Source organism: Eucyclogobius newberryi, unplaced genomic scaffold, assembly GCF_026437365.1.
Source record: "Eucyclogobius newberryi isolate DKJ021-1_F unplaced genomic scaffold, fEucNew1.0.hap1 SCAF_87, whole genome shotgun sequence".
Taxonomy (NCBI): domain Eukaryota; kingdom Metazoa; phylum Chordata; class Actinopteri; order Gobiiformes; family Gobiidae; genus Eucyclogobius; species Eucyclogobius newberryi.
Window position 1 is genome coordinate 346,529 of NW_027316529.1, and position 21,599 is coordinate 368,127.

Here is a 21,599-nt window from a genome sequence, read left to right on the forward strand (position 1 = left end):
GCTAAAAGAACACTGTTCCCAAAAAAGGTTATGCACAGCTATGAAATGATCCAGGCTCCATTTGGCTCTGTCTCACTCAGAGCCTGGATAGCTCAGTCGGTAGAGCATCAGACTTTTAATCTGAGGGTCCAGGGTTCAAGTCCCTGTTCAGGTGGTTGTATTACTATGTAATTATTGTAAGACATTAAACACAATACTAGACCATACAATTTTAATGACTCATGCCGGCATGTAGACAGAATTTGGACTTGCCTAATGCGAAAAGAACTTCCTGTGGTTCCCCTACATCAAAAACACTGCATGTGATATATCATATCAGATTGATCACCAACCCTCATCAAATTCAACCCTACATGGCGGTATTGCATTGTATGGTTGCATGGTGTAATGGTTAGCACTCTGGGCTTTAAATCCAGTGATTCGAGTTCAAATCTCGGTGGAACCTAGAACTGTCTTGAGTTGACTGTAAACTGCAAACCAATGTGTGCCATGGTCCCACCCTCTTTTTTCAACGAGTGTCAATTTACATGCAAGCCATCAACAACAGTGTTTATGGAGCCAAGAGCCATACAATATCATGGACATTGATCAAAGTAAAAGTTCAGTTTAGTTTATTACTGAAAAAGAAACAATTCTTGTATTTCGATTTTAAAGCCAGCATCACTGCCCAAGAGTCAGTGTCTAGAGACAGAGTGATATTACTGAGAAAACAAGCTGATATATTCTATTGTGCAATGCTAAATAGTGAAGCCAGAACAACACCCCAACTATGAAGCACTTTCTATAAAATGCAGACAGATCATGGCTGTGGTTGAGCTCTACTTTTGACTTACATTTGGCACAGGAGTCCTGATATCGGCCGTACAGTTCCTATTCGTGAACAAGTTGCTGACAAGAAAACCCCAAAGAGGAGCACTTATGAGCATGAAGAAGCACAAGTGGTTCCATTTGAAGTAATCTTGGAGCAAGGACTTTTTCTTTTGCATTACCAATGGAGGCTTTTGTCATATGGAACTGCCCCCCAACAAAAAGCACTTACTGAATTTCATTGCCAAGTCAATGCTCATGTTAGGGAAATAAGAATGACTCTCTGAAACTGGTGTTTAAACAAACTTTTCCAGAACGTAATTTCAAAGTGCATGCAGACAAAGACATCAACACTACCCCAACAAGTAGCACTTACTGCATTCAAAAGTCAAGTCAGTGCTTGTGCCAGGGTAATGTGAATGACCAGGTAGAGTGAAAACTTCATGGTATTTTTCAAAACTTGAGATACTTGCAGTTATTGAGGCCAAAGTCACAACCAAGACAACCCCAAAGAGAAGCACTTATGATTGCAGAAGCCAACAGTGGCTCAAGTTGAGGTCGTCTTAATGTGTTTGCTTCACAATGTCTTAAATGGTGGTCACAACAAGTAGAACTTACTGAAAAAAACAAGTCAATGCTCCTGTTGAACTCCACTGAATCCAGATATTCCTATCAAAGTGGCTGCTGTACTCCAGATCTTCTTCCGATGTCTTCTTGGCCGTCTCTGGTGAGTTGTGCTGGCTAAGGTATGTGACCAGTATAAGTACCGTATGCCATAGCCCCACCTTCTTTTCAGGGTTTCAACGACTGTGGTAATGGCCATTCTGCAAATGGGCCTTCAATGTGTAGTCAATTTACATACAAGCCGTCAACAAAGTTATCGATGCAGACCAACAAGAGACATAAAATACATAGCCAGTGATCAGCCAAACAAGTTGAATCATTGTGAAACTTCAAAATAATTTTTGCAACTGTCTTTGGTACCCATTGAAGGATTACATTGTCATTGACATTGTAAAGATGCAAGGCCTCATGGGAGTCAGACTCTGGATCCAGTTTATTTGCTGCTAAAAGAACACTGTTCCCAAAAAAGGTTATGCACAGCTATGAAATGATTCAGGCTCCATTTGGCTCTGTCTCACTCAGAGCCTGGATAGCTCAGTCGGTAGAGCATCAGACTTTTAATCTGAGGGTCCAGGGTTCAAGTCCCTGTTCAGGTGGTTGTATTACTATGTAATTATTGTAAGACATTAAACACAATACTAGACCATACAATTTTAATGACTCATGCCGGCATGTAGACAGAATTTGGACTTGCCTAATGCGAAAAGAACTTCCTGTGGTTCCCCTACATCAAAAACACTGCATGTGATATATCATATCAGATTGATCACCAACCCTCATCAAATTCAACCCTACATGGCGGTATTGCATTGTATGGTTCCATGGTGTAATGGTTAGCACTCTGGGCTTTGAATCCAGTGATTCGAGTTCAAATCTCGGTGGAACCTAGAACTGTCTTGAGTTGACTGTAAACTGCAAACCAATGTGTGCCATGGTCCCACCCTCTTTTTTCAACGAGTGTCAATTTACATGCAAGCCATCAACAACAGTGTTTATGGAGCCAAGAGCCATACAATATCATGGACATTGATCAAAGTAAAAGTTCAGTTTAGTTTATTACTGAAAAAGAAACAATTCTTGTATTTCGATTTTAAAGCCAGCATCACTGCCCAAGAGTCAGTGTCTAGAGACAGAGTGATATTACTGAGAAAACAAGCTGATATATTCTATTGTGCAATGCTAAATAGTGAAGCCAGAACAACACCCCAACTATGAAGCACTTTCTATAAAATGCAGACAGATCATGGCTGTGGTTGAGCTCTACTTTTGACTTACATTTGGCACAGGAGTCCTGATATTGGCCGTACAGTTCCTATTGGTGAACAAGTTGCTGACAAGAAAACCCCAAAGAGGAGCACTTATGAGCATGAAGAAGCACAAGTGGTTCCATTTGAAGTAATCTTGGAGCAAGGACTTTTTCTTTTGCATTACCAATGGAGGCTTTTGTCATATGGAACTGCCCCCCAACAAAAAGCACTTACTGAATTTCATTGACAAGTCAATGCTCATGTTAGGGAAATAAGAATGACTCTCTGAAACTGGTGTTTAAACAAACTTTTCCAGAACGTAATTTCAAAGTGCATGCAGACAAAGACATCAACACTACCCCAACAAGTAGCACTTACTGCATTCAAAAGTCAAGTCAGTGCTTGTGCCAGGGTAATGTGAATGACCAGGTAGAGTGAAAACTTCATGGTATTTTTCAAAACTTGAGATACTTGCAGTTATTGAGGCCAAAGTCACAACCAAGACAACCCCAAAGAGAAGCACTTATGATTGCAGAAGCCAACAGTGGCTCAAGTTGAGGTCGTCTTAATGTGTTTGCTTCACAATGTCTTAAATGGTGGTCACAACAAGTAGAACTTACTGAAAAAACAAGTCAATGCTCCTGTTGAACTCCACTGAATCCAGATATTCCTATCAAAGTGGCTGCTGTACTCCAGATCTTCTTCCGATGTCTTCTTGGCCGTCTCTGGTGAGTTGTGCTGGCTAAGGTATGTGACCAGTATAAGTACTGTATGCCATAGCCCCACCTTCTTTTCAGGGTTTCAACGACTGTGGTAATGGCCATTCTGCAAATGGGCCTTCAATGTGTAGTCAATTTACATACAAGCCGTCAACAAAGTTATCGATGCAGACCAACAAGAGACATAAAATACATAGCCAGTGATCAGCCAAACAAGTTGAATCATTGTGAAACTTCAAAATCATTTTTGCAACTGTCTTTGGTACCCATTGAAGGATTACATTGTCATTGACATTGTAAAGATGCAAGGCCTCATGGGAGTCAGACTCTGGATCCAGTTTATTTGCTGCTAAAAGAACACTGTTCCCAAAAAAGGTTATGCACAGCTATGAAATGATCCAGGCTCCATTTGGCTCTGTCTCACTCAGAGCCTGGATAGCTCAGTCGGTAGAGCATCAGACTTTTAATCTGAGGGTCCAGGGTTCAAGTCCCTGTTCAGGTGGTTGTATTACTATGTAATTATTGTAAGACATTAAACACAATACTAGACCATACAATTTTAATGACTCATGCCGGCATGTAGACAGAATTTGGACTTGCCTAATGCGAAAAGAACTTCCTGTGGTTCCCCTACATCAAAAACACTGCATGTGATATATCATATCAGATTGATCACCAACCCTCATCAAATTCAACCCTACATGGCGGTATTGCATTGTATGGTTGCATGGTGTAATGGTTAGCACTCTGGGCTTTAAATCCAGTGATTCGAGTTCAAATCTCGGTGGAACCTAGAACTGTCTTGAGTTGACTGTAAACTGCAAACCAATGTGTGCCATGGTCCCACCCTCTTTTTTCAACGAGTGTCAATTTACATGCAAGCCATCAACAACAGTGTTTATGGAGCCAAGAGCCATACAATATCATGGACATTGATCAAAGTAAAAGTTCAGTTTAGTTTATTACTGAAAAAGAAACAATTCTTGTATTTCGATTTTAAAGCCAGCATCACTGCCCAAGAGTCAGTGTCTAGAGACAGAGTGATATTACTGAGAAAACAAGCTGATATATTCTATTGTGCAATGCTAAATAGTGAAGCCAGAACAACACCCCAACTATGAAGCACTTTCTATAAAATGCAGACAGATCATGGCTGTGGTTGAGCTCTACTTTTGACTTACATTTGGCACAGGAGTCCTGATATTGGCCGTACAGTTCCTATTCGTGAACAAGTTGCTGACAAGAAAACCCCAAAGAGGAGCACTTATGAGCATGAAGAAGCACAAGTGGTTCCATTTGAAGTAATCTTGGAGCAAGGACTTTTTCTTTTGCATTACCAATGGAGGCTTTTGTCATATGGAACTGCCCCCCAACAAAAAGCACTTACTGAATTTCATTGACAAGTCAATGCTCATGTTAGGGAAATAAGAATGACTCTCTGAAACTGGTGTTTAAACAAACTTTTCCAGAACGTAATTTCAAAGTGCATGCAGACAAAGACATCAACACTACCCCAACAAGTAGCACTTACTGCATTCAAAAGTCAAGTCAGTGCTTGTGCCAGGGTAATGTGAATGACCAGGTAGAGTGAAAACTTCATGGTATTTTTCAAAACTTGAGATACTTGCAGTTATTGAGGCCAAAGTCACAACCAAGACAACCCCAAAGAGAAGCACTTATGATTGCAGAAGCCAACAGTGGCTCAAGTTGAGGTCGTCTTAATGTGTTTGCTTCACAATGTCTTAAATGGTGGTCACAACAAGTAGAACTTACTGAAAAAAACAAGTCAAAGCTCCTGTTGAACTCCACTGAATCCAGATATTCCTATCAAAGTGGCTGCTGTACTCCAGATCTTCTTCCGATGTCTTCTTGGCCGTCTCTGGTGAGTTGTGCTGGCTAAGGTATGTGACCAGTATAAGTACCGTATGCCATAGCCCCACCTTCTTTTCAGGGTTTCAACGACTGTGGTAATGGCCATTCTGCAAATGGGCCTTCAATGTGTAGTCAATTTACATACAAGCCGTCAACAAAGTTATCGATGCAGACCAACAAGAGACATCAAATACATAGCCAGTGATCAGCCAAACAAGTTGAATCATTGTGAAACTTCAAAATCATTTTTGCAACTGTCTTTGGTACCCATTGAAGGATTACATTGTCATTGACATTGTAAAGATGCAAGGCCTCATGGGAGTCAGACTCTGGATCCAGTTTATTTGCTGCTAAAAGAACACTGTTCCCAAAAAAGGTTATGCACAGCTATGAAATGATCCAGGCTCCATTTGGCTCTGTCTCACTCAGAGCCTGGATAGCTCAGTCGGTAGAGCATCAGACTTTTAATCTGAGGGTCCAGGGTTCAAGTCCCTGTTCAGGTGGTTGTATTACTATGTAATTATTGTAAGACATTAAACACAATACTAGACCATACAATTTTAATGACTCATGCCGGCATGTAGACAGAATTTGGACTTGCCTAATGCGAAAAGAACTTCCTGTGGTTCCCCTACATCAAAAACACTGCATGTGATATATCATATCAGATTGATCACCAACCCTCATCAAATTCAACCCTACATGGCGGTATTGCATTGTATGGTTGCATGGTGTAATGGTTAGCACTCTGGGCTTTGAATCCAGTGATTCGAGTTCAAATCTCGGTGGAACCTAGAACTGTCTTGAGTTGACTGTAAACTGCAAACCAATGTGTGCCATGGTCCCACCCTCTTTTTTCAACGAGTGTCAATTTACATGCAAGCCATCAACAACAGTGTTTATGGAGCCAAGAGCCATACAATATCATGGACATTGATCAAAGTAAAAGTTCAGTTTAGTTTATTACTGAAAAAGAAACAATTCTTGTATTTCGATTTTAAAGCCAGCATCACTGCCCAAGAGTCAGTGTCTAGAGACAGAGTGATATTACTGAGAAAACAAGCTGATATATTCTATTGTGCAATGCTAAATAGTGAAGCCAGAACAACACCCCAACTATGAAGCACTTTCTATAAAATGCAGACAGATCATGGCTGTGGTTGAGCTCTACTTTTGACTTACATTTGGCACAGGAGTCCTGATATCGGCCGTACAGTTCCTATTCGTGAACAAGTTGCTGACAAGAAAACCCCAAAGAGGAGCACTTATGAGCATGAAGAAGCACAAGTGGTTCCATTTGAAGTAATCTTGGAGCAAGGACTTTTTCTTTTGCATTACCAATGGAGGCTTTTGTCATATGGAACTGCCCCCCAACAAAAAGCACTTACTGAATTTCATTGACAAGTCAATGCTCATGTTAGGGAAATAAGAATGACTCTCTGAAACTGGTGTTTAAACAAACTTTTCCAGAACGTAATTTCAAAGTGCATGCAGACAAAGACATCAACACTACCCCAACAAGTAGCACTTACTGCATTCAAAAGTCAAGTCAGTGCTTGTGCCAGGGTAATGTGAATGACCAGGTAGAGTGAAAACTTCATGGTATTTTTCAAAACTTGAGATACTTGCAGTTATTGAGGCCAAAGTCACAACCAAGACAACCCCAAAGAGAAGCACTTATGATTGCAGAAGCCAACAGTGGCTCAAGTTGAGGTCGTCTTAATGTGTTTGCTTCACAATGTCTTAAATGGTGGTCACAACAAGTAGAACTTACTGAAAAAAACAAGTCAATGCTCCTGTTGAACTCCACTGAATCCAGATATTCCTATCAAAGTGGCTGCTGTACTCCAGATCTTCTTCCGATGTCTTCTTGGCCGTCTCTGGTGAGTTGTGCTGGCTAAGGTATGTGACCAGTATAAGTACTGTATGCCATAGCCCCACCTTCTTTTCAGGGTTTCAACGACTGTGGTAATGGCCATTCTGCAAATGGGCCTTCAATGTGTAGTCAATTTACATACAAGCCGTCAACAAAGTTATCGATGCAGACCAACAAGAGACATCAAATACATAGCCAGTGATCAGCCAAACAAGTTGAATCATTGTGAAACTTCAAAATCATTTTTGCAACTGTCTTTGGTACCCATTGAAGGATTACATTGTCATTGACATTGTAAAGATGCAAGGCCTCATGGGAGTCAGACTCTGGATCCAGTTTATTTGCTGCTAAAAGAACACTGTTCCCAAAAAAGGTTATGCACAGCTATGAAATGATCCAGGCTCCATTTGGCTCTGTCTCACTCAGAGCCTGGATAGCTCAGTCGGTAGAGCATCAGACTTTTAATCTGAGGGTCCAGGGTTCAAGTCCCTGTTCAGGTGGTTGTATTACTATGTAATTATTGTAAGACATTAAACACAATACTAGACCATACAATTTTAATGACTCATGCCGGCATGTAGACAGAATTTGGACTTGCCTAATGCGAAAAGAACTTCCTGTGGTTCCCCTACATCAAAAACACTGCATGTGATATATCATATCAGATTGATCACCAACCCTCATCAAATTCAACCCTACATGGCGGTATTGCATTGTATGGTTCCATGGTGTAATGGTTAGCACTCTGGGCTTTGAATCCAGTGATTCGAGTTCAAATCTCGGTGGAACCTAGAACTGTCTTGAGTTGACTGTAAACTGCAAACCAATGTGTGCCATGGTCCCACCCTCTTTTTTCAACGAGTGTCAATTTACATGCAAGCCATCAACAACAGTGTTTATGGAGCCAAGAGCCATACAATATCATGGACATTGATCAAAGTAAAAGTTCAGTTTAGTTTATTACTGAAAAAGAAACAATTCTTGTATTTCGATTTTAAAGCCAGCATCACTGCCCAAGAGTCAGTGTCTAGAGACAGAGTGATATTACTGAGAAAACAAGCTGATATATTCTATTGTGCAATGCTAAATAGTGAAGCCAGAACAACACCCCAACTATGAAGCACTTTCTATAAAATGCAGACAGATCATGGCTGTGGTTGAGCTCTACTTTTGACTTACATTTGGCACAGGAGTCCTGATATCGGCCGTACAGTTCCTATTCGTGAACAAGTTGCTGACAAGAAAACCCCAAAGAGGAGCACTTATGAGCATGAAGAAGCACAAGTGGTTCCATTTGAAGTAATCTTGGAGCAAGGACTTTTTCTTTTGCATTACCAATGGAGGCTTTTGTCATATGGAACTGCCCCCCAACAAAAAGCACTTACTGAATTTCATTGCCAAGTCAATGCTCATGTTAGGGAAATAAGAATGACTCTCTGAAACTGGTGTTTAAACAAACTTTTCCAGAACGTAATTTCAAAGTGCATGCAGACAAAGACATCAACACTACCCCAACAAGTAGCACTTACTGCATTCAAAAGTCAAGTCAGTGCTTGTGCCAGGGTAATGTGAATGACCAGGTAGAGTGAAAACTTCATGGTATTTTTCAAAACTTGAGATACTTGCAGTTATTGAGGCCAAAGTCACAACCAAGACAACCCCAAAGAGAAGCACTTATGATTGCAGAAGCCAACAGTGGCTCAAGTTGAGGTCGTCTTAATGTGTTTGCTTCACAATGTCTTAAATGGTGGTCACAACAAGTAGAACTTACTGAAAAAAACAAGTCAATGCTCCTGTTGAACTCCACTGAATCCAGATATTCCTATCAAAGTGGCTGCTGTACTCCAGATCTTCTTCCGATGTCTTCTTGGCCGTCTCTGGTGAGTTGTGCTGGCTAAGGTATGTGACCAGTATAAGTACTGTATGCCATAGCCCCACCTTCTTTTCAGGGTTTCAACGACTGTGGTAATGGCCATTCTGCAAATGGGCCTTCAATGTGTAGTCAATTTACATACAAGCCGTCAACAAAGTTATCGATGCAGACCAACAAGAGACATCAAATACATAGCCAGTGATCAGCCAAACAAGTTGAATCATTGTGAAACTTCAAAATCATTTTTGCAACTGTCTTTGGTACCCATTGAAGGATTACATTGTCATTGACATTGTAAAGATGCAAGGCCTCATGGGAGTCAGACTCTGGATCCAGTTTATTTGCTGCTAAAAGAACACTGTTCCCAAAAAAGGTTATGCACAGCTATGAAATGATCCAGGCTCCATTTGGCTCTGTCTCACTCAGAGCCTGGATAGCTCAGTCGGTAGAGCATCAGACTTTTAATCTGAGGGTCCAGGGTTCAAGTCCCTGTTCAGGTGGTTGTATTACTATGTAATTATTGTAAGACATTAAACACAATACTAGACCATACAATTTTAATGACTCATGCCGGCATGTAGACAGAATTTGGACTTGCCTAATGCGAAAAGAACTTCCTGTGGTTCCCCTACATCAAAAACACTGCATGTGATATATCATATCAGATTGATCACCAACCCTCATCAAATTCAACCCTACATGGCGGTATTGCATTGTATGGTTCCATGGTGTAATGGTTAGCACTCTGGGCTTTGAATCCAGTGATTCGAGTTCAAATCTCGGTGGAACCTAGAACTGTCTTGAGTTGACTGTAAACTGCAAACCAATGTGTGCCATGGTCCCACCCTCTTTTTTCAACGAGTGTCAATTTACATGCAAGCCATCAACAACAGTGTTTATGGAGCCAAGAGCCATACAATATCATGGACATTGATCAAAGTAAAAGTTCAGTTTAGTTTATTACTGAAAAAGAAACAATTCTTGTATTTCGATTTTAAAGCCAGCATCACTGCCCAAGAGTCAGTGTCTAGAGACAGAGTGATATTACTGAGAAAACAAGCTGATATATTCTATTGTGCAATGCTAAATAGTGAAGCCAGAACAACACCCCAACTATGAAGCACTTTCTATAAAATGCAGACAGATCATGGCTGTGGTTGAGCTCTACTTTTGACTTACATTTGGCACAGGAGTCCTGATATCGGCCGTACAGTTCCTATTCGTGAACAAGTTGCTGACAAGAAAACCCCAAAGAGGAGCACTTATGAGCATGAAGAAGCACAAGTGGTTCCATTTGAAGTAATCTTGGAGCAAGGACTTTTTCTTTTGCATTACCAATGGAGGCTTTTGTCATATGGAACTGCCCCCCAACAAAAAGCACTTACTGAATTTCATTGCCAAGTCAATGCTCATGTTAGGGAAATAAGAATGACTCTCTGAAACTGGTGTTTAAACAAACTTTTCCAGAACGTAATTTCAAAGTGCATGCAGACAAAGACATCAACACTACCCCAACAAGTAGCACTTACTGCATTCAAAAGTCAAGTCAGTGCTTGTGCCAGGGTAATGTGAATGACCAGGTAGAGTGAAAACTTCATGGTATTTTTCAAAACTTGAGATACTTGCAGTTATTGAGGCCAAAGTCACAACCAAGACAACCCCAAAGAGAAGCACTTATGATTGCAGAAGCCAACAGTGGCTCAAGTTGAGGTCGTCTTAATGTGTTTGCTTCACAATGTCTTAAATGGTGGTCACAACAAGTAGAACTTACTGAAAAAAACAAGTCAATGCTCCTGTTGAACTCCACTGAATCCAGATATTCCTATCAAAGTGGCTGCTGTACTCCAGATCTTCTTCCGATGTCTTCTTGGCCGTCTCTGGTGAGTTGTGCTGGCTAAGGTATGTGACCAGTATAAGTACTGTATGCCATAGCCCCACCTTCTTTTCAGGGTTTCAACGACTGTGGTAATGGCCATTCTGCAAATGGGCCTTCAATGTGTAGTCAATTTACATACAAGCCGTCAACAACAGTGTTTATGCAGCCAAGAGCCATACAATATCATGGACATTGATCAAAGTAAAAGTTCAGTTTAGTTTATTACTGAAAAAGAAACAATTCTTGTATTTCGATTTTAAAGCCAGCATCACTGCCCAAGAGTCAGTGTCTAGAGACAGAGTGATATTACTGAGAAAACAAGCTGATATATTCTATTGTGCAATGCTAAATAGTGAAGCCAGAACAACACCCCAACTATGAAGCACTTTCTATAAAATGCAGACAGATCATGGCTGTGGTTGAGCTCTACTTTTGACTTACATTTGGCACAGGAGTCCTGATATTGGCCGTACAGTTCCTATTCGTGAACAAGTTGCTGACAAGAAAACCCCAAAGAGGAGCACTTATGAGCATGAAGAAGCACAAGTGGTTCCATTTGAAGTAATCTTGGAGCAAGGACTTTTTCTTTTGCATTACCAATGGAGGCTTTTGTCATATGGAACTGCCCCCCAACAAAAAGCACTTACTGAATTTCATTGACAAGTCAATGCTCATGTTAGGGAAATAAGAATGACTCTCTGAAACTGGTGTTTAAACAAACTTTTCCAGAACGTAATTTCAAAGTGCATGCAGACAAAGACATCAACACTACCCCAACAAGTAGCACTTACTGCATTCAAAAGTCAAGTCAGTGCTTGTGCCAGGGTAATGTGAATGACCAGGTAGAGTGAAAACTTCATGGTATTTTTCAAAACTTGAGATACTTGCAGTTATTGAGGCCAAAGTCACAACCAAGACAACCCCAAAGAGAAGCACTTATGATTGCAGAAGCCAACAGTGGCTCAAGTTGAGGTCGTCTTAATGTGTTTGCTTCACAATGTCTTAAATGGTGGTCACAACAAGTAGAACTTACTGAAAAAAACAAGTCAATGCTCCTGTTGAACTCCACTGAATCCAGATATTCCTATCAAAGTGGCTGCTGTACTCCAGATCTTCTTCCGATGTCTTCTTGGCCGTCTCTGGTGAGTTGTGCTGGCTAAGGTATGTGACCAGTATAAGTACCGTATGCCATAGCCCCACCTTCTTTTCAGGGTTTCAACGACTGTGGTAATGGCCATTCTGCAAATGGGCCTTCAATGTGTAGTCAATTTACATACAAGCCGTCAACAACAGTGTTTATGCAGCCAAGAGCCATACAATATCATGGACATTGATCAAAGTAAAAGTTCAGTTTAGTTTATTACTGAAAAAGAAACAATTCTTGTATTTCGATTTTAAAGCCAGCATCACTGCCCAAGAGTCAGTGTCTAGAGACAGAGTGATATTACTGAGAAAACAAGCTGATATATTCTATTGTGCAATGCTAAATAGTGAAGCCAGAACAACACCCCAACTATGAAGCACTTTCTATAAAATGCAGACAGATCATGGCTGTGGTTGAGCTCTACTTTTGACTTACATTTGGCACAGGAGTCCTGATATTGGCCGTACAGTTCCTATTCGTGAACAAGTTGCTGACAAGAAAACCCCAAAGAGGAGCACTTATGAGCATGAAGAAGCACAAGTGGTTCCATTTGAAGTAATCTTGGAGCAAGGACTTTTTCTTTTGCATTACCAATGGAGGCTTTTGTCATATGGAACTGCCCCCCAACAAAAAGCACTTACTGAATTTCATTGACAAGTCAATGCTCATGTTAGGGAAATAAGAATGACTCTCTGAAACTGGTGTTTAAACAAACTTTTCCAGAACGTAATTTCAAAGTGCATGCAGACAAAGACATCAACACTACCCCAACAAGTAGCACTTACTGCATTCAAAAGTCAAGTCAGTGCTTGTGCCAGGGTAATGTGAATGACCAGGTAGAGTGAAAACTTCATGGTATTTTTCAAAACTTGAGATACTTGCAGTTATTGAGGCCAAAGTCACAACCAAGACAACCCCAAAGAGAAGCACTTATGATTGCAGAAGCCAACAGTGGCTCAAGTTGAGGTCGTCTTAATGTGTTTGCTTCACAATGTCTTAAATGGTGGTCACAACAAGTAGAACTTACTGAAAAAACAAGTCAATGCTCCTGTTGAACTCCACTGAATCCAGATATTCCTATCAAAGTGGCTGCTGTACTCCAGATCTTCTTCCGATGTCTTCTTGGCCGTCTCTGGTGAGTTGTGCTGGCTAAGGTATGTGACCAGTATAAGTACTGTATGCCATAGCCCCACCTTCTTTTCAGGGTTTCAACGACTGTGGTAATGGCCATTCTGCAAATGGGCCTTCAATGTGTAGTCAATTTACATACAAGCCGTCAACAAAGTTATCGATGCAGACCAACAAGAGACATAAAATACATAGCCAGTGATCAGCCAAACAAGTTGAATCATTGTGAAACTTCAAAATCATTTTTGCAACTGTCTTTGGTACCCATTGAAGGATTACATTGTCATTGACATTGTAAAGATGCAAGGCCTCATGGGAGTCAGACTCTGGATCCAGTTTATTTGCTGCTAAAAGAACACTGTTCCCAAAAAAGGTTATGCACAGCTATGAAATGATCCAGGCTCCATTTGGCTCTGTCTCACTCAGAGCCTGGATAGCTCAGTCGGTAGAGCATCAGACTTTTAATCTGAGGGTCCAGGGTTCAAGTCCCTGTTCAGGTGGTTGTATTACTATGTAATTATTGTAAGACATTAAACACAATACTAGACCATACAATTTTAATGACTCATGCCGGCATGTAGACAGAATTTGGACTTGCCTAATGCGAAAAGAACTTCCTGTGGTTCCCCTACATCAAAAACACTGCATGTGATATATCATATCAGATTGATCACCAACCCTCATCAAATTCAACCCTACATGGCGGTATTGCATTGTATGGTTGCATGGTGTAATGGTTAGCACTCTGGGCTTTGAATCCAGTGATTCGAGTTCAAATCTCGGTGGAACCTAGAACTGTCTTGAGTTGACTGTAAACTGCAAACCAATGTGTGCCATGGTCCCACCCTCTTTTTTCAACGAGTGTCAATTTACATGCAAGCCATCAACAACAGTGTTTATGGAGCCAAGAGCCATACAATATCATGGACATTGATCAAAGTAAAAGTTCAGTTTAGTTTATTACTGAAAAAGAAACAATTCTTGTATTTCGATTTTAAAGCCAGCATCACTGCCCAAGAGTCAGTGTCTAGAGACAGAGTGATATTACTGAGAAAACAAGCTGATATATTCTATTGTGCAATGCTAAATAGTGAAGCCAGAACAACACCCCAACTATGAAGCACTTTCTATAAAATGCAGACAGATCATGGCTGTGGTTGAGCTCTACTTTTGACTTACATTTGGCACAGGAGTCCTGATATCGGCCGTACAGTTCCTATTCGTGAACAAGTTGCTGACAAGAAAACCCCAAAGAGGAGCACTTATGAGCATGAAGAAGCACAAGTGGTTCCATTTGAAGTAATCTTGGAGCAAGGACTTTTTCTTTTGCATTACCAATGGAGGCTTTTGTCATATGGAACTGCCCCCCAACAAAAAGCACTTACTGAATTTCATTGCCAAGTCAATGCTCATGTTAGGGAAATAAGAATGACTCTCTGAAACTGGTGTTTAAACAAACTTTTCCAGAACGTAATTTCAAAGTGCATGCAGACAAAGACATCAACACTACCCCAACAAGTAGCACTTACTGCATTCAAAAGTCAAGTCAGTGCTTGTGCCAGGGTAATGTGAATGACCAGGTAGAGTGAAAACTTCATGGTATTTTTCAAAACTTGAGATACTTGCAGTTATTGAGGCCAAAGTCACAACCAAGACAACCCCAAAGAGAAGCACTTATGATTGCAGAAGCCAACAGTGGCTCAAGTTGAGGTCGTCTTAATGTGTTTGCTTCACAATGTCTTAAATGGTGGTCACAACAAGTAGAACTTACTGAAAAAAACAAGTCAATGCTCCTGTTGAACTCCACTGAATCCAGATATTCCTATCAAAGTGGCTGCTGTACTCCAGATCTTCTTCCGATGTCTTCTTGGCCGTCTCTGGTGAGTTGTGCTGGCTAAGGTATGTGACCAGTATAAGTACTGTATGCCATAGCCCCACCTTCTTTTCAGGGTTTCAACGACTGTGGTAATGGCCATTCTGCAAATGGGCCTTCAATGTGTAGTCAATTTACATACAAGCCGTCAACAACAGTGTTTATGCAGCCAAGAGCCATACAATATCATGGACATTGATCAAAGTAAAAGTTCAGTTTAGTTTATTACTGAAAAAGAAACAATTCTTGTATTTCGATTTTAAAGCCAGCATCACTGCCCAAGAGTCAGTGTCTAGAGACAGAGTGATATTACTGAGAAAACAAGCTGATATATTCTATTGTGCAATGCTAAATAGTGAAGCCAGAACAACACCCCAACTATGAAGCACTTTCTATAAAATGCAGACAGATCATGGCTGTGGTTGAGCTCTACTTTTGACTTACATTTGGCACAGGAGTCCTGATATTGGCCGTACAGTTCCTATTCGTGAACAAGTTGCTGACAAGAAAACCCCAAAGAGGAGCACTTATGAGCATGAAGAAGCACAAGTGGTTCCATTTGAAGTAATCTTGGAGCAAGGACTTTTTCTTTTGCATTACCAGTGGAGGCTTTTGTCATATGGAACTGCCCCCCAACAAAAAGCACTTACTGAATTTCATTGACAAGTCAATGCTCATGTTAGGGAAATAAGAATGACTCTCTGAAACTGGTGTTTAAACAAACTTTTCCAGAACGTAATTTCAAAGTGCATGCAGACAAAGACATCAACACTACCCCAACAAGTAGCACTTACTGCATTCAAAAGTCAAGTCAGTGCTTGTGCCAGGGTAATGTGAATGACCAGGTAGAGTGAAAACTTCATGGTATTTTTCAAAACTTGAGATACTTGCAGTTATTGAGGCCAAAGTCACAACCAAGACAACCCCAAAGAGAAGCACTTATGATTGCAGAAGCCAACAGTGGCTCAAGTTGAGGTCGTCTTAATGTGTTTGCTTCACAATGTCTTAAATGGTGGTCACAACAAGTAGAACTTACTGAAAAAAACAAGTCAATGCTCCTGTTGAACTCCACTGAATCCAGATATTCCTATCAAAGTGGCTGCTGTACTCCAGATCTTCTTCCGATGTCTTCTTGGCCGTCTCTGGTGAGTTGTGCTGGCTAAGGTATGTGACCAGTATAAGTACCGTATGCCATAGCCCCACCTTCTTTTCAGGGTTTCAACGACTGTGGTAATGGCCATTCTGCAAATGGGCCTTCAATGTGTAGTCAATTTACATACAAGCCGTCAACAAAGTTATCGATGCAGACCAACAAGAGACATAAAATACATAGCCAGTGATCAGCCAAACAAGTTGAATCATTGTGAAACTTCAAAATCATTTTTGCAACTGTCTTTGGTACCCATTGAAGGATTACATTGTCATTGACATTGTAAAGATGCAAGGCCTCATGGGAGTCAGACTCTGGATCCAGTTTATTTGCTGCTAAAAGAACACTGTTCCCAAAAAAGGTTATGCACAGCTATGAAATGATCCAGGCTCCATTTGGCTCTGTCTCACTCAGAGCCTGGATAGCTCAGTCGGTAGAGCATCAGACTTTTAATCTGAGGGTCCAGGGTTCAAGTCCCTGTTCAGGTGGTTGTATTACTATGTAATTATTGTAAGACATTAAACACAATACTAGACCATACAATTTTAATGACTCATGCCGGCATGTAGACAGAATTTGGACTTGCCTAATGCGAAAAGAACTTCCTGTGGTTCCCCTACATCAAAAACACTGCATGTGATATATCATATCAGATTGATCACCAACCCTCATCAAATTCAACCCTACATGGCGGTATTGCATTGTATGGTTCCATGGTGTAATGGTTAGCACTCCGGGCTTTGAATCCAGTGATTCGAGTTCAAATCTCGGTGGAACCTAGAACTGTCTTGAGTTGACTGTAAACTGCAAACCAATGTGTGCCATGGTCCCACCCTCTTTTTTCAACGAGTGTCAATTTACATGCAAGCCATCAACAACAGTGTTTATGGAGCCAAGAGCCATACAATATCATGGACATTGATCAAAGTAAAAGTTCAGTTTAGTTTATTACTGAAAAAGAAACAATTCTTGTATTTCGATTTTAAAGCCAGCATCACTGCCCAAGAGTCAGTGTCTAGAGACAGAGTGATATTACTGAGAAAACAAGCTGATATATTCTATTGTGCAATGCTAAATAGTGAAGCCAGAACAACACCCCAACTATGAAGCACTTTCTATAAAATGCAGACAGATCATGGCTGTGGTTGAGCTCTACTTTTGACTTACATTTGGCACAGGAGTCCTGATATTGGCCGTACAGTTCCTATTCGTGAACAAGTTGCTGACAAGAAAACCCCAAAGAGGAGCACTTATGAGCATGAAGAAGCACAAGTGGTTCCATTTGAAGTAATCTTGGAGCAAGGACTTTTTCTTTTGCATTACCAATGGAGGCTTTTGTCATATGGAACTGCCCCCCAACAAAAAGCACTTACTGAATTTCATTGACAAGTCAATGCTCATGTTAGGGAAATAAGAATGACTCTCTGAAACTGGTGTTTAAACAAACTTTTCCAGAACGTAATTTCAAAGTGCATGCAGACAAAGACATCAACACTACCCCAACAAGTAGCACTTACTGCATTCAAAAGTCAAGTCAGTGCTTGTGCCAGGGTAATGTGAATGACCAGGTAGAGTGAAAACTTCATGGTATTTTTCAAAACTTGAGATACTTGCAGTTATTGAGGCCAAAGTCACAACCAAGACAACCCCAAAGAGAAGCACTTATGATTGCAGAAGCCAACAGTGGCTCAAGTTGAGGTCGTCTTAATGTGTTTGCTTCACAATGTCTTAAATGGTGGTCACAACAAGTAGAACTTACTGAAAAAAACAAGTCAATGCTCCTGTTGAACTCCACTGAATCCAGATATTCCTATCAAAGTGGCTGCTGTACTCCAGATCTTCTTCCGATGTCTTCTTGGCCGTCTCTGGTGAGTTGTGCTGGCTAAGGTATGTGACCAGTATAAGTACCGTATGCCATAGCCCCACCTTCTTTTCAGGGTTTCAACGACTGTGGTAATGGCCATTCTGCAAATGGGCCTTCAATGTGTAGTCAATTTACATACAAGCCGTCAACAAAGTTATCGATGCAGACCAACAAGAGACATCAAATACATAGCCAGTGATCAGCCAAACAAGTTGAATCATTGTGAAACTTCAAAATCATTTTTGCAACTGTCTTTGGTACCCATTGAAGGATTACATTGTCATTGACATTGTAAAGATGCAAGGCCTCATGGGAGTCAGACTCTGGATCCAGTTTATTTGCTGCTAAAAGAACACTGTTCCCAAAAAAGGTTATGCACAGCTATGAAATGATCCAGGCTCCATTTGGCTCTGTCTCACTCAGAGCCTGGATAGCTCAGTCGGTAGAGCATCAGACTTTTAATCTGAGGGTCCAGGGTTCAAGTCCCTGTTCAGGTGGTTGTATTACTATGTAATTATTGTAAGACATTAAACACAATACTAGACCATACAATTTTAATGACTCATGCCGGCATGTAGACAGAATTTGGACTTGCCTAATGCGAAAAGAACTTCCTGTGGTTCCCCTACATCAAAAACACTGCATGTGATATATCATATCAGATTGATCACCAACCCTCATCAAATTCAACCCTACATGGCGGTATTGCATTGTATGGTTGCATGGTGTAATGGTTAGCACTCTGGGCTTTGAATCCAGTGATTCGAGTTCAAATCTCGGTGGAACCTAGAACTGTCTTGAGTTGACTGTAAACTGCAAACCAATGTGTGCCATGGTCCCACCCTCTTTTTTCAACGAGTGTCAATTTACATGCAAGCCATCAACAACAGTGTTTATGGAGCCAAGAGCCATACAATATCATGGACATTGATCAAAGTAAAAGTTCAGTTTAGTTTATTACTGAAAAAGAAACAATTCTTGTATTTCGATTTTAAAGCCAGCATCACTGCCCAAGAGTCAGTGTCTAGAGACAGAGTGATATTACTGAGAAAACAAGCTGATATATTCTATTGTGCAATGCTAAATAGTGAAGCCAGAACAACACCCCAACTATGAAGCACTTTCTATAAAATGCAGACAGATCATGGCTGTGGTTGAGCTCTACTTTTGACTTACATTTGGCACAGGAGTCCTGATATCGGCCGTACAGTTCCTATTCGTGAACAAGTTGCTGACAAGAAAACCCCAAAGAGGAGCACTTATGAGCATGAAGAAGCACAAGTGGTTCCATTTGAAGTAATCTTGGAGCAAGGACTTTTTCTTTTGCATTACCAATGGAGGCTTTTGTCATATGGAACTGCCCCCCAACAAAAAGCACTTACTGAATTTCATTGCCAAGTCAATGCTCATGTTAGGGAAATAAGAATGACTCTCTGAAACTGGTGTTTAAACAAACTTTTCCAGAACGTAATTTCAAAGTGCATGCAGACAAAGACATCAACACTACCCCAACAAGTAGCACTTACTGCATTCAAAAGTCAAGTCAGTGCTTGTGCCAGGGTAATGTGAATGACCAGGTAGAGTGAAAACTTCATGGTATTTTTCAAAACTTGAGATACTTGCAGTTATTGAGGCCAAAGTCACAACCAAGACAACCCCAAAGAGAAGCACTTATGATTGCAGAAGCCAACAGTGGCTCAAGTTGAGGTCGTCTTAATGTGTTTGCTTCACAATGTCTTAAATGGTGGTCACAACAAGTAGAACTTACTGAAAAAAACAAGTCAATGCTCCTGTTGAACTCCACTGAATCCAGATATTCCTATCAAAGTGGCTGCTGTACTCCAGATCTTCTTCCGATGTCTTCTTGGCCGTCTCTGGTGAGTTGTGCTGGCTAAGGTATGTGACCAGTATAAGTACTGTATGCCATAGCCCCACCTTCTTTTCAGGGTTTCAACGACTGTGGTAATGGCCATTCTGCAAATGGGCCTTCAATGTGTAGTCAATTTACATACAAGCCGTCAACAACAGTGTTTATGCAGCCAAGAGCCATACAATATCATGGACATTGATCAAAGTAAAAGTTCAGTTTAGTTTATTACTGAAAAAGAAACAATTCTTGTATTTCGATTTTAAAGCCAGCATCACTGCCCAAGAGTCAGTGTCTAGAGACAGAGTGATATTACTGAGAAAACAAGCTGATATATTCTATTGTGCAATGCTAAATAGTGAAGCCAGAACAACACCCCAACTATGAAGCACTTTCTATAAAATGCAGACAGATCATGGCTGTGGTTGAGCTCTACTTTTGACTTACATTTGGCACAGGAGTCCTGATATTGGCCGTACAGTTCCTATTCGTGAACAAGTTGCTGACAAGAAAACCCCAAAGAGGAGCACTTATGAGCATGAAGAAGCACAAGTGGTTCCATTTGAAGTAATCTTGGAGCAAGGACTTTTTCTTTTGCATTACCAATGGAGGCTTTTGTCATATGGAACTGCCCCCCAACAAAAAGCACTTACTGAATTTCATTGACAAGTCAATGCTCATGTTAGGGAAATAAGAATGACTCTCTGAAACTGGTGTTTAAACAAACTTTTCCAGAACGTAATTTCAAAGTGCATGCAGACAAAGACATCAACACTACCCCAACAAGTAGCACTTACTGCATTCAAAAGTCAAGTCAGTGCTTGTGCCAGGGTAATGTGAATGACCAGGTAGAGTGAAAACTTCATGGTATTTTTCAAAACTTGAGATACTTGCAGTTATTGAGGCCAAAGTCACAACCAAGACAACCCCAAAGAGAAGCACTTATGATTGCAGAAGCCAACAGTGGCTCAAGTTGAGGTCGTCTTAATGTGTTTGCTTCACAATGTCTTAAATGGTGGTCACAACAAGTAGAACTTACTGAAAAAAACAAGTCAATGCTCCTGTTGAACTCCACTGAATCCAGATATTCCTATCAAAGTGGCTGCTGTACTCCAGATCTTCTTCCGATGTCTTCTTGGCCGTCTCTGGTGAGTTGTGCTGGCTAAGGTATGTGACCAGTATAAGTACCGTATGCCATAGCCCCACCTTCTTTTCAGGGTTTCAACGACTGTGGTAATGGCCATTCTGCAAATGGGCCTTCAATGTGTAGTCAATTTACATACAAGCCGTCAACAAAGTTATCGATGCAGACCAACAAGAGACATCAAATACATAGCCAGTGATCAGCCAAACAAGTTGAATCATTGTGAAACTTCAAAATCATTTTTGCAACTGTCTTTGGTACCCATTGAAGGATTACATTGTCATTGACATTGTAAAGATGCAAGGCCTCATGGGAGTCAGACTCTGGATCCAGTTTATTTGCTGCTAAAAGAACACTGTTCCCAAAAAAGGTTATGCACAGCTATGAAATGATCCAGGCTCCATTTGGCTCTGTCTCACTCAGAGCCTGGATAGCTCAGTCGGTAGAGCATCAGACTTTTAATCTGAGGGTCCAGGGTTCAAGTCCCTGTTCAGGTGGTTGTATTACTATGTAATTATTGTAAGACATTAAACAC

At 40.8% G+C, this 21,599-nt stretch overlaps 13 non-coding genes across 13 annotated transcripts; all 13 read left to right on the top strand.

The window, feature by feature from the left end:
- The first annotated feature begins 81 nt into the window (after positions 1 to 81).
- trnak-uuu (transfer RNA lysine (anticodon UUU)) lies at positions 82 to 154 on the top strand. The gene has a single exon. It is a non-coding gene; the product is annotated as a tRNA-Lys (tRNA).
- A 1,800-nt stretch (positions 155 to 1,954) lies between these two features.
- Positions 1,955 to 2,027, top strand: trnak-uuu (transfer RNA lysine (anticodon UUU)). The gene has a single exon. It is a non-coding gene; the product is annotated as a tRNA-Lys (tRNA).
- Positions 2,028 to 2,246: 219 nt separating this feature from the next.
- On the top strand, positions 2,247 to 2,318 carry trnaq-uug (transfer RNA glutamine (anticodon UUG)). Its single transcript has one exon. It is a non-coding gene; the product is annotated as a tRNA-Gln (tRNA).
- A 1,508-nt stretch (positions 2,319 to 3,826) lies between these two features.
- On the top strand, positions 3,827 to 3,899 carry trnak-uuu (transfer RNA lysine (anticodon UUU)). The gene has a single exon. It is a non-coding gene; the product is annotated as a tRNA-Lys (tRNA).
- A 1,800-nt stretch (positions 3,900 to 5,699) lies between these two features.
- On the top strand, positions 5,700 to 5,772 carry trnak-uuu (transfer RNA lysine (anticodon UUU)). The gene has a single exon. It is a non-coding gene; the product is annotated as a tRNA-Lys (tRNA).
- A 1,800-nt stretch (positions 5,773 to 7,572) lies between these two features.
- On the top strand, positions 7,573 to 7,645 carry trnak-uuu (transfer RNA lysine (anticodon UUU)). The gene has a single exon. It is a non-coding gene; the product is annotated as a tRNA-Lys (tRNA).
- Positions 7,646 to 7,864: 219 nt separating this feature from the next.
- On the top strand, positions 7,865 to 7,936 carry trnaq-uug (transfer RNA glutamine (anticodon UUG)). Its single transcript has one exon. It is a non-coding gene; the product is annotated as a tRNA-Gln (tRNA).
- Positions 7,937 to 9,445: 1,509 nt separating this feature from the next.
- trnak-uuu (transfer RNA lysine (anticodon UUU)) lies at positions 9,446 to 9,518 on the top strand. The gene has a single exon. It is a non-coding gene; the product is annotated as a tRNA-Lys (tRNA).
- A 219-nt stretch (positions 9,519 to 9,737) lies between these two features.
- Positions 9,738 to 9,809, top strand: trnaq-uug (transfer RNA glutamine (anticodon UUG)). Its single transcript has one exon. It is a non-coding gene; the product is annotated as a tRNA-Gln (tRNA).
- Positions 9,810 to 13,593: 3,784 nt separating this feature from the next.
- Positions 13,594 to 13,666, top strand: trnak-uuu (transfer RNA lysine (anticodon UUU)). The gene has a single exon. It is a non-coding gene; the product is annotated as a tRNA-Lys (tRNA).
- Positions 13,667 to 16,604: 2,938 nt separating this feature from the next.
- trnak-uuu (transfer RNA lysine (anticodon UUU)) lies at positions 16,605 to 16,677 on the top strand. Its single transcript has one exon. It is a non-coding gene; the product is annotated as a tRNA-Lys (tRNA).
- Positions 16,678 to 18,477: 1,800 nt separating this feature from the next.
- On the top strand, positions 18,478 to 18,550 carry trnak-uuu (transfer RNA lysine (anticodon UUU)). The gene has a single exon. It is a non-coding gene; the product is annotated as a tRNA-Lys (tRNA).
- A 2,938-nt stretch (positions 18,551 to 21,488) lies between these two features.
- Positions 21,489 to 21,561, top strand: trnak-uuu (transfer RNA lysine (anticodon UUU)). The gene has a single exon. It is a non-coding gene; the product is annotated as a tRNA-Lys (tRNA).
- The last annotated feature ends 38 nt before the right edge of the window (positions 21,562 to 21,599 follow it).